We start from the raw sequence: 12553 nt of genomic DNA, 5'->3' as shown, positions 1-12553 counted from the left end.
GTCACAATCACCCCCAGCTTCTGCGCTAGGCACAAGAAAGTGCTCCCCGCCCCCTCCACACTCTCCCTCCCCAACCATCAAATAACCCATTTTCATCATCCTAACTCTTTGAGGCAAGTCTCTTGTTATTATCCCTGTTGAACCAATAGAACACTGAGCCTGGGACAGGCTGAGTCACTTGCTCAGTCACCTTAGGAGTGCAACTTAGACCTGTTCCCTCCAGACCAAGTCAAGCTGGGTATTCCTGGGCAAGTTGCTGCACCTCTCCGCTCCCCTTTCTGCCAAGGGCAAAGAATCTCCCCTTCTGGGTCAAACCAGTATGAGCTATGGGTCTCAAAGTGAAGGGCAAACCTCCAAGCTTGGTGTTTTTATGCTAAGGAGAGGCTAAGGGGTTCAAACTGATGACCCTGTGGTTAGCAGCCAAAGGATAGCCCACCATGCCACCAAGGAAAACCCCAAGCCCCAATGCCGCCTCTGGTCATCTCTATAAGGGGTAAGAGGGGATAAGGCTCTGGAACCAGCCTGCCAGGGGGCAAATCCTGGCTTCTCCAGTGATTAGCCCTGATATACACTTGCCCTGTGCCTCAGTTTCTCTAATTGGGAAACAGGGCTCAACAGCACCAACCTTGGTGAGGCCTGCAAGCCAGAGGCCATCTGAGCGGGAGCTGGGAGGACCATTGTTATGGCTTGAATTACGCCCCACACCCTCCCGCCACCACCACAGTATGTGTTGGAAACCCTAACTTCTATGCCTATGCCTGTAGTTAAGGCACTCTGATGGTGGTATCGGGTAAGCAGTTGGACTGCTAACCACAAGGTCAGCAGTTCAAACCCACCAGCTGCTCTGCAGAAGAAAGATAAGGTTTTCTGTTCCCATTTACAGCCTTGGCGACCCCAGGTGAATATGGGGACTATCCGTTGGAATCAGCTGAATATCCAGGCAGTGGGGTGCTGGGTTTTGTACCTTCTGTGGTTATAATCCCATTAGGGAATGGGTTGTCTTTGTGATGTTAATGAGGCAGGATTCATGTAGACCCCTTCTCAATCTGTGGGTAGAAACCCCTTTGGGGGGGGTCGAACGACCCTTTCACAGGGGTCGCCCGATTCATAACAGTAGCAAAATGACAGTGATGAAGTAGGAATGAAAATAATTTTATGGTGGGGGTCACCACCACATGAGGAACTGTATGAAAGGGTGGAGGCATTAGGGAGGTTGAGAACCACTGATGTAGATGCTTATATCAAAAGATAAAACAAGCCAGCAGAGAAGAGGCGATGGAGAAAGCTGATGCCCCAGCCACATGTTCAGAGGCAAGGAAGGGCCTTCCAAGCCTTCTCCTAGTGGTACCCTGAATTCAGACTTCTAACCTCCTACATTCTGAGAATAAATTTCGGTTTGTTTGTTAAAGCCACAGACTTACAGTGTTTCGATTGTAACAGCTCTAGATAACAAGTACATCATCCAGTGCCTTCATCAGCCCAAACCCTGACAACATTTCTCCAGCTCAAAAAAAACACGTCACTGCGGTCGAGTTGATTCTGACCTAGTGATGCTATAGGACAGAGCAGAACTGCCCTGTGGGTTTCTTAGACTGTAACGCTTCACAGGAGTTGAAATCCTTGCCTTTCTCCTGCAGATTGGCTGGTGTTTTCGAACTGCTGACCTTGTGGTTAGCAGTTCAACTCTTAACCGCTCTACCATCAGGGCTCCTCCCATGTCTGCAAATTGCTGCAACTCTGGAAGGCGCATGGATGATGGTTAAGAGTGCAGAATCTAGAGCCAGACTGCTCGGGTTCGGATCCCAGCTCTGGGTGACCTTGGGCAAGTTACTGAACCTCTTGGGGGCCTCTCTACTTCCCCAGGGGCATAATGACTACCTGTAGGGCTGCTCACTGCAAGGTCAGCAGTTCAAAACCACCAGCCTCTCCCAGGGAGAAAGATAGGGATTTCTATCCCAGTAAAGTTACAGCCTCAGAAACTCACAGGCGCAGTCCTACCCTGTCCTATAGGGTTGCTATGAATCAGCATGGGCTTGATGGCAGTGAGTGTGGTATTTGATTTTGGAAGACAGGAACTGTAAGAGCAAAAGCAAAGCCACATTGGCTGAAGGGCCCCTGGAGATCTGCCTCAGAAGAAAAAGCCAATGAAACCCCCGTGGATGACAATGGCCCACTCTGTGACGTATCGGGATGTTGCAGGACCGGTCAGTGTTCCTTTCTGATATGCCTGGGTCGCCTCGGGTCAGGGCCACCTTGCTAACAGCTAGCAGCAACCAAGGTGGCAGTGCGGACGGCAGTCACTGCCTTATCCCCCTCGAGCAGAGGGGATTACACGAGCTCCTCCCTGGACCTTGGCCTACCTGTAAAGCGCGGGCACACAGCAAGTGCTGAGAGGCGTTTGTGATTGTCCTTTCTTGTTTCTGTTCATGTATTTACATGACATGCTCGCCCTCTCCTCCTCTTCATTCCACCTGTTTCTCTCCCTCTCCCTGCAGTGGAAGCCTGGCCCAGACAGCGGGAGACCCTCACCCGCCCCAGAGGAGGATCACACGGGCTCCAGGCAGCAGGAGGGGCAGCCAGAGCAGCTCAGCTCGATTTCAGTCCAGCTGCCTGGGTCAGAGACACCCAGCTGGGCCCCTCCAGGACCTGACCAGCCCCACACTATTTCTGGAGTCACCCTGAACAAGCGTGCCCCAGGCTTGCCTGGGAGTCAGCCTTGCCCGGGGTGCTTTTAACCAGCCTCAGGAAGGGAGAGGTGAACAGGCTTTGGAGGTGGGAGTTGTGGGAAGCACGTCAAGGGCAGCAAGCTCTTGCCTGGCCCACCAGCTGCCTGCCTCTACCAGCTCCACCCTCCAGGCCTCTGCCTGCACCTTAGAGGACAGGAGCAAAGGGACTTTTGGTGGAGACCAGTGAGAGGCCCATGCAAAGCTCAGGGAAGGCCCTGGCACAGAGGATGGGGATGGTGGCAGCTGAGGCTAACCCCAAGCCAAGGCCACCACCACCCCACCATCACCCCGGACTGACTGTCTCTGTCCTGGCCTGTACTCTGAGGCAGGGCCCTGGTTCTCATAATTCAACAGTACACAAGTAGCGTGATCAACTACTTTCTAAAAGGCCCATTATTTTTTTCACTCCATTTTCCCACCAACTTTTTGAAGCACCCTTGAAGACCTTTTTAGAACCAGGAAATGCATTCCCATGGCTCACTGGTGGCATAGTGGATACACATTGGGCTCCTAACCGCAAGGTTGGTAGTTCAAACCCACCAGCTGCTCTGAAGGAGAAAGATGAAGCTTTCTAATTCCGTAAAGAGTTACAGTCTCAGAAACCCACAGGGGCCATTCTCCCCTGTCCTGCAAGGTTGCCCCGAGCCAGCATCGACTTGATGGAAGTGTGGTTGTTTTATAAAAGAGAATGAAGTTAAAACAAGCATCCTCTTCTGGCCCTGACCGAGCCACTGTTTCTCCCCCCCCCTCCCCCCCCCTCCCCCTCAGGCAACACTGTGACCAGATAACTGTGTGCACTTCCTGGGAAAGTCTAGGCAAATACAAGCGCGTTTGGACAGATCTGTTTTCTCTCTCTCGTTCTCTTTTTTTTAACACAATTGGCAATGGACTGTGAGCACTGCCTTCAACCTCGCTCTCGTGACCTCATGATGCATGAGGTCTTTAACGCTACATCTGTCGTAAAAAGCAGCGCTGCCACCAAGTTATCATCCGTGGATGCCTCCTCACAGAGACCGTTACAGGGTGTCTGATACGATAAATCTTTATGGGAACACAGAGCCTCATCTCCCGCCCCAAAAGCAAAACCAGGGACTCCAAACAGACAATTGGACACCTGTGTTCGCTGCAGCACTGTCCCTAATAACCAAGAGATGGGACACAGGCCAAGTGCCCACCAACAGACGACAGATAAACACAAAGTGGTCTATCTATGCAACAGCACAGTATTCAGTCACAGAGCTCCGCATAAGCAAAACTAAGCCAGACTGAAAAGGATAAATACTCGACTTCTGTGAAATTGCTAGAGTATGATTCCACTTATATGCAGCTCTGGCAGGGTAGTGGTTACATGTTGGGCTGCAAACAGCAAGGTGGACAGTTCAAAACCACAAGCAGCTCTGCAGGAGCAAGACTGGGCTTTCTAGTCCCATCAACAGTTACAGTCTTGGAAACCCACAGGGTCACTGTGAGTCAACACTGACTATGCCAGCGAGGTGGATAAACTATTTGGCTAGGGAAACACACAGAGTAGATGAGAGATTACTAGGGGTTAGGGGGAGGGAGGTTAGGGAGTTATTGCTTCACAGGTACAGAGTTTCTGTTTGGGGTGGCAAAAAGCTCTGGTTACACAACACTTATATAAATAAGTAAGCAACACCCCCAAAGAACTCACGAGAAACCAGAAGAGCCAATAAGTGAATTCCGCAAAGGAGCAGGGTACAGGATCAACACACACACACACACACACACACACACACACACACACACACACATCAGTGGGGTTTCTGTACATCAGGAATGAGCGATTTGAACAAAGGAAATTAAGAAGGCGATTCCATTTTACAATCGCCTCGGAAAGAATAAAGTGCCCAGGAGTACGTTTAGCCAGTGACGTGAAGGATTAGCAGCACGCTGAAAACTATAAAAACATTGCTGGAAGAAATTAAAGAAGATCGGGTGGTGAAGGTTGGGCACTGGGTGGCTAAAGGCAAGGTCTGAGGTTCAAGGGCACCAGCAGCACCTCGGGCAAAGACGAAGTTGCCAGCTCTTACAATGACGTACCGTCTTGGAAAGCGTAAGGGGCAGTGCCAGCCTGTCCTATAGGGTCATTGTGAGTCAGTATTGCTTCGACAGCAGTGAGTTTGGTTGGGTGTCCTGGTTGGGATGGTTATTATCAGAAAACAGCCGAGTGTTGGCACGGATGTGATTACCTGGAGCCCTCATCCAACCCTGGCAGAATTAACAAATGGGGTCTCCACGGTGGAAGAGTGCCACAAACGGACCACAGAGACCCATCTTCTGACCGGCAATTCCACTCCTAGGCGTACAAGCCTACCCAAAAAGCGTGGAAGCAGAGACGCAGAGACCCGACCCTCGGGGTGCACGGCAGCCCTGGCATAATCACCAAAGGCTGGGAACAACTCAGGGGTCCGTCGTCAAATGAACACAAAATGGGGCGTCCACACATGATGCGCTATCATTCAGCTGTGAAGAGCAATGGATGGCTGGGGCATGTGACTACATAGATGAACCCTGGAGCGAGCAGGTGGTGCCAAAGCAGTCAGCTACAAAAGGTCAAGTACTGGAGGGTGCCGCTGCAATATCTAGCGCAGGCAAATGCATAGCGAGGGAGGCACATGGGTGCTTTATTGGTTTATGAGCGGTTAGCGGGGGCGGTGGGAAGGGAGGAGCTAGGCTTCATGGTTCTGAGTTTCTGCCAAGTATGATGAAAACTTTGGGAACGGGGTAGCGGCAAGGTTGCCCAACGTGGTGAACCTAAGACCACTGACGTGTCCTAAACTGTACAAAGGGTTCAAACAGCAAATGTTGAGTGTGTTTTTCTTTTTTTGACCACAATAGAAAGGAAATATATCCACCCGTACACTCATAATTGTAGGCTAACTTTAATGATGGGCCCTGCTTCTCTCTCGGAAGGAGCCCTCTGCAGGCTGACCCCTCCACTCTCCATGAATGCTCTCTTGAGGAGGGGATGGGACGGGGGTGTGGGTGGGGGCCTCTGGCCAGCAAGGGTGGCACTGACAGCCTGTCCCTAAGGTAGCTGCTGGTCAGTAGCCCCCTGGCATTGATTCTGGCCCCATCCCAAGCCCCCCAAGCTCCCGAGAAGAAAACAGTCAACCCAGAGGCATGTGGCCTGGTTCCGTCTTCCCCCTGGGTCTCTCATCACCACAACCCTAGAAACATTTTTTCCTGCATCTGCCCCCACCACCCCACCATAGCTGAACAAATGGGGAAACTGAGGCCCAGAGAGGACCCCAGAGATGTGTGAAGTCACACAGGAACTCAAGTCTCAGCCCCACAATGTGTCCTGTGCTTTCTCATGAGCCCTTGACCTAATGGTCCAAACGACAGGGACAGTGCTCTGGCCTGCCTTGGGCACCTCTCCTTCTCTTCCTGGCCACCGCACCACCCTCTTCAGGCTGGTCCTTATCTCGGGACTTAGACCCTCCAGGCATGTACCCTCCAGGGACGGTTCTCAGCAGCCCACCACTCTTTCCCTGGTAAAGCCACCAACCCTCAGACCTCACTCCCTCAAAGGAGCCTGGGGCCCCAGATAAACTCTCCACAGTCCTCTCCCCCTCACTGCATCCCTCGTCACACTGAAAGCTGACATTTGAACACGTAATTATTTGTATCAGGTGTCTGATGAGACGCACAGGTTTTCCTCCGGGGCTTGGCACACAAAGCCTGTGGCCTGTGGCTTTGTGTAGGGCCTTTTGTTTTCCTTTGCATTAACGTTCACTCTAAAGAACATTTCCCTGAAATCGGGCTTCTCTTAATTACTTGAGTTTGGAGCACTCCCCCAACCCCACCCCTTGATTTTTGGACTGCCAATTGAGGGCCTCCTTATCTGCCCCTAGTGTCTACCCTGCATCACATTTAAAGGGATGATAACCTGGCTCTTAAGGGGAGAGGGCAGCTCTCACTCCAAACTCACGGCCACAGTTACCTCACAGGACGGAGAAGAACTGCCCTCGGGGTTCCACCACTGCAGAGCTTTCCGGGAGAAGAAAGCCTCTTTCTCCCACAGCATGAGCAGCTGCTGGTTTCAAAATGCCAACCTTGCAGCTAACAAGCCAACAGGTAGCCAATGACCCACCACGCTACCTGGGCTGGGCTCCTGGGCGAATGTTGGTGATGCTGCGGCAGGGCTGTGAAGTCAACAAATGCACGCTGGAAGATTAAAGCATGCATGCCTGCATGATTGGATTCCCCTGTCCCTGAGGGTCTCTCCCCCAAACCAGAGGGGATGCGAAGGGACAAGCACGTATCCTGTGCAGAGATTCAAGGCTCTCAGGTGACCCGTTAATTTTCCTAGGAATGTTCTGAAGCCCCTGGTCTGAGTCTAAGCGCCCAGGATTCAAAGACTGAAGCAAACTGACTGGAGTCAATCCCACCAGCTTCTAGGCTGACTGTGTGACTCTGGGTAAGGGGGCCTAACATCTCATCTCGGAACTCAGTTTCCCCCAAGGGAAAGGAAAATAATAGCAACCAATGGCAAACAAGGGGGTGGGGGTGGGGTGGGGCAAGAGGCAGGGTAGGTATAACTCCTGTGCAGGGTCCAGGGCCTGCAGTCCAACTCCTGCCTCTGGTGACAAGGGCCTGGCTCGAAGGGCTGTCCCTCTCTCCCATTGCCACCATCTAGGGCAGAGTTCCCAAGGCCAGCCTGGGCTGCGGGAGCCAGAGCATCTGCTGTCCTCCCCACCTCTAGCCCAGAAAGACCACTGGTCCGGCTGACCCCTTCATTAGGCCCTCTGAGAAAGGCAGGTCTGGAATTCACGCTGAGGACAGAAGATCTCCAAACGGGCACTGGGCAACGGGTGACAAATACCCGGAGGTGGTGAACCAGTCGGGGCTCTACGGGCCTCCTCTAAGAGGCGACGGAAGTGACCACGCGCAGCCATCGGGGCCTCTGCAAAGAGAACTGATTCTCCGCCGCCAGACCTTTCCGGTCTGGGTCACTTGACTCTCGCAGCCTCTGCGTGCTCCTCGGGGACACGCGGAAACACGTCCCCCTCGCGGGTACAACAGCGTGCGGCCGCAAAGGGCAGGCGCTCGCTGGACAGTGACCCCCGCCAGGACCGGGCTCGCGCCCCGGACCACCCGCGCCCTCACCTGGAGCCCGCGAGTCCTCGCCCCTGGGTGCGGGTCGTGGAGAGGCGGCGAGCTGGGAGCCGAGGCGGCCCGGGAGGCACCCACCCGAGGGGCTCCCGGAGCCGCGTCCTGCACCCGAGAGCCGCGGAAGGGGAAGTGAGCGCGCCGCCCCCGCCGCCCCGCCGGAATGGTTCGCCCCGGACGTCCTGATTGGTCCCCCGTTTCCGTTCGAACGTCGCGCCGCACGGGTTGCCCGGCGACGAGTTAGCGTCGCCCTCCGGACCTGGGAGCCGCGAGGCGGCGGCGCCGCCCCTTCCCCGCCCGTCGCGCCGCGCGTTCTTCCGGCTGTCGCCAGGGTGCTTCGCTCTGTCCTTTCCTCTTCCTCCTCTCCTCCTCTTCCTCCGCGTCGCACCCCACCCCCCAGCCCCCCAAAAGAACCCCAGTTGGAGCCTCTGGGCTGTTTCCGGTCCCGACTTTGCTCTGTGCTCCCGGGCAAGTCCCTTCAGCTGCATAATGAAGAATGGGTTCGTTTACGGCAGTCCTGAAATTTGCTCTAAGAAAATGACCGACGTGTGATCAAAGATTAATATAGCCCAGGGTTAGTCCCCATGGCAAACGAGTGGGAATAAATGACCTGTGGAAAAGGGTTTGATTATATAAATCCACCCTGTGGGATAAGAAGAGATGGCGTTACCAGGCTTTTTATGTGTCAGGCAACTTGGGTAAGGTGACCAGATTTTAACATTGGTAAAGCGGGACATCATTGATAAAACTCATATCCTGGCGAAATAGCCACATAGCAGCTGAAAACCGTATACCCTAGCTTGTCGTGCATTCTTTCCAAACATCGGGACTTTTTTAAAACGCCGAGGGACGCCCGACAAATTGTTAAAAATCTGGACGTCTGGTCACCTTAAACTTGGGAGGACAACTCCTTCCCTGCTTACCATAAGCCGCTGAGATCAAATAAGTGCCTTTAAAGATCCCCATTGTCTGATGAATAGGAGGCATGCATTTAAAAATGGGGTCGCAAAAAGACTTCTCAAGGCAAAATATATTTCCAGATGCAAGCGAAGGATGTATTCAATTTAAAATATGTTTCCAAACAGCGTGTACAGCATAATACATTACGTGCATAATGCATGTGTATATGTATATAATCACATGTAATAGCAGTTCATTTCTCCCTCCTGCTTTTGTGAAATTTCCAAATTTCCAACACTTAAAAATGCCAAGAAAAAAAAAATTTTTTTTAAATAAAGGTTAGAATAAATTAAGGGTCCTTAGGGGTTACCTTGGTTTTCTGGTCGTCCCCATTGTATTGTCAATTATTGAGCACCTGAGCACTAATGTACAAGGGGGTCCCCCCCCAAAAAAAAACAGATTTTCCCCCAAAACTATGTATTTAATTATTTTTTTAACAAAACAACCTATCAGCCTCAAAGTATTCTCCATTTCACTTAATACATTTGTCAACTCTGCAATTCCATTCTTGGAAACATTTTCAAACTCATGTTTAGATGGCTGACAGCACCTCCCTCATTTTTTTTCTTCACCTCTTCTGTGTCATTAAATTGCTGTCCTTTCATATCCCTCTTCATCTGCAGAAACAAAAAGAAGTCACACAGAGCGAAGTCAGGTGAGTAAGGTACATGGGACAAGAGAAGCGTGCTGTTTTTTACCAAAAAGTGGTGCACTGAGATGGCTGCGGGACCAGGTGGATTATCATAGCGGCAACACCACTCCCCCATCTGCCACAAATCAGGCATTTTGGTCACAAAATGTTACGCTATCTTTTCAGAGTCTCTCAATAGAACGCTTAATTAACAGTCTGACCTGATGGAACAAACTCCAAATGCACTATGAGTTGACATTTTCATTTGTTTGGAGAGTTGACAGACATCCAGAATGAGGCTTGTCATCAACCAACATTTTACCTTTTTTGGAACAAGAAAACCACTTGTACACTTGAGTTTTTCCCAAAGTGCTATCCTTGTAAGCTATGTTCAACATCACAACAGTTTCTGTGGCATTTGCCCCTTCAAGCAGAAAACCACATTTCACAGCCTCACGCTGTTCTCTTAAATCAGCCATCACAAAAAAACAGATTTGAGCCAAACTGCTCTTACAAAAAAAAAACATTCACTGTGACCAGAGAGAACCTTCAACTCCAGACTCGCCTAGCGGGAAAAGGGCAGACTACAAAAGCTCCGCCCAGTGGAATTTTTTCTATTTTATTGGGTGGAGGGGTGGGGGTAGGGGGGTACCCTCTAGTATGGCAATAGCTGATAATCACTTTGAACCCCAGCTTGGGCATTTTCCTAGGCTGGGTTCTACAGAGGAGCAAAACCAATAAAGCATACATAGATAGGAGAGTTGGTCTGAAAATATTGTTACAAAATCATAGAAACCTTTATTAAACAAAAATATCAAAATGGTAGTCGTTCCTCTCTAAGGCCAGTGCCACCTGTAGCTCACCAAGCTCCAGCTGAAGGAAAAGGGGGGTAAGCCAGGAGGTGTCCCTACCATGGCTCCTACAAAGCAAATCAACAGGTGGTGAAACACCCAGGAAGCAGCTGGCTGTAAAGCTGCTTGCAAGAGTGCGCATTCTGCAGGAGGGGTGAAGAAACCTCACTGTTAAAGGCCTGGTTCTGTGGCACGTCCAGAAATTAGACTTCTCACAAGGCCACCCAACTTCTGATTCGCAAACTTCCCTTCCAGTGTCTGGTGGCTATTGGTGCTTTGCAGGAGGGGGTCTCCAAGAATATGCATCTCTACAGGAGCAGAGAGCCTCATCTTGCTCAGGCAGAGTGGCTGGTGCCCTTGAAATGCTGATCTTGTGGTTGTCCAACACTTAGCTCACTCAGTCGGGAAGACTAGCAAGTTCCAACTCTGTGGGTCAGATAACAGGCTGCTGGTTGATGTCCCAAGAACTGAAGGTCAGATGAAAATGAGTCGGGTGCATGATGCTGAAGAAGAGAGAGTTTTGTCAAAGCATCCAGCCGCACCCTAGAGAAACTCCCCTTACCTCAGATGCTTGAGTAAGGGGGTAACTCTTGTAAGGGCAGGTTAGTCCTACCTCATTACGGGATACACCCACTGCCTTTGAGTCGAGGCTGACTCACAAGGACCCTTCAGGGCACAATAGCACGGCCTGTTTATGGAGGAGACTTTATGGAGGAGACTGCTGCGACTTTCTTCACAGGAGTGACTAGTGGGTTTAAATTCCCTGAGTTAGCAGCTGAGTAGGTAATCACCATGCTACCAGGGCTCCTTACAACACATAAACCAAAAACCCAAACTCATGGCCATTCAGTCAGTCCTTACTGATAGCAACCCTATACAGGGTTTCCGAGGCTGTTCATCAGTGGTTCTCAACCTTCCTCATGCCGCCGCCCTTTCATACAGTTCCTCATGTGGTGGTGACCCCCCAACCATAAAATTATGTTCATTGCTATTTCACAACTGTAATTTTGCTACTGTTAAGAATCGGGCAACCCCTGTGAAAGGGTCATTCGACCCCCAAAGGGGTCTCAACCCACAGGTTGAGAACCATTGCTGTACATCTTTACAGAAGTAGACAGCCTCATCTTTCTCTCTTGGAGTAGTTGGTGGGTTTGAACCATTGACCTTGTGGCTAGCAGCCCAGGGTTTACTCAACAGCACTACAAGGGCTCCTTTTAAACACGTAAATGGGGACAATTACATCCTAATCACCAAAAGGGAGCACGCTTACATAATACTGGGAAGCATGACCCAGCCAAGCTGGCACATAGGATTAACCATCAGAGGCACCAGTCAAACCAGAACAGACACGGCCATGAACAGGGAGTCCAGCTGTATCTGTTGAACACCAGCTAAACATTGAACCTAGCACTAACTGTACCCCGTGCTGGCCCCAGATGATCAATTTTGCCTTCACTGCAATGGGAACAAAGAGGTCCCATTATTATTCCCACTTTATAGGTGAGAAAATTAAAGCTGGTCCGAATCCAGAGGCAGTGACCTGAAGCCCTCTGTCACATTCCTTCGGAGATGTGCAAGAACTGTTTGGCAAGCGACAACAGTGGTGAGGGAAGCCCAAGATGGGTCACGTGACCCTATAAGCCGGACAAGAAAGCTATGTGGGGGCAGATCCAGGCTTTGTTGACCCTGCTGCTGTATACGGTTGATGGGGACTCTTTGAAAGCAATGATTATCAAGTTACAAATATAAAATTACATGCTATAGTGTATTCTTATTAGGTTAAAAAAGGAAAGAAAACCCTGGCAACTCTCACAAACTTAACAAAACTCAAAAAACTGACATTATTTATCAACCACCTGTTTTGGCATACTTCTGTCATTCTTTGTATGAACTAGCTTCTGGTTCTATATGTGCCTTTCAAGCCCCCACCCAAATATTTCTGGTTTCTGGAGCTGGAAAGTGATTCACGTTGAGATATGATCTCTGACCCGGCCTCACCCTGTCGCAGCAATGATTCAAGAGGAAAGGGATTCCTGGAAACCATTCTCCTACCAGGCCAGTTAGTAACAACTTAACTAGTCACAAAAGTGACTGCTAACCAGGTCGGTAACAACTTAACTATTCACAAAAATGACTGCTAACCAGGCCGGTTAGTCACAACTTAACTAGTCACAAAAGTGACTGCTAACCAGGCCGGTTAGTGACAACTTAACTAGTCACAAAAGTGACTGCTAACCAGGCCGGTTAGT

General features: G+C 50.6%; 1 protein-coding gene across 2 annotated transcripts in view; it reads right to left on the bottom strand.

Annotated features, from left to right (window-relative positions):
- Window positions 1-12553, bottom strand: part of FAM110A (family with sequence similarity 110 member A) — a 200543-nt gene that overhangs the window by 5607 nt on the left and 182383 nt on the right. Inside the window, exon 1 of one of the 2 annotated variants that reach the window (XM_004697893.2) lies at window positions 7860-7953. The exons of the other annotated variant lie outside the window; for it this stretch is intronic. The gene's annotated coding sequence lies outside the window, so the exon portion shown is untranslated. Of the gene's footprint in view, window positions 1-7859; window positions 7954-12553 lie in introns of those variants that run through there. 2 annotated transcript variants of the gene reach the window in all.

The sequence above is a fragment of the Echinops telfairi genome, unplaced genomic scaffold (genome assembly GCF_000313985.2).
Source record: "Echinops telfairi isolate 266 unplaced genomic scaffold, ASM31398v2 ScPeMD7_5592;HRSCAF=6446, whole genome shotgun sequence".
Lineage (NCBI taxonomy): Eukaryota > Metazoa > Chordata > Mammalia > Afrosoricida > Tenrecidae > Echinops > Echinops telfairi.
Note: the sequence above shows the minus strand (reverse complement) of the source record. Positions and strands in the feature narration are given on the sequence as shown.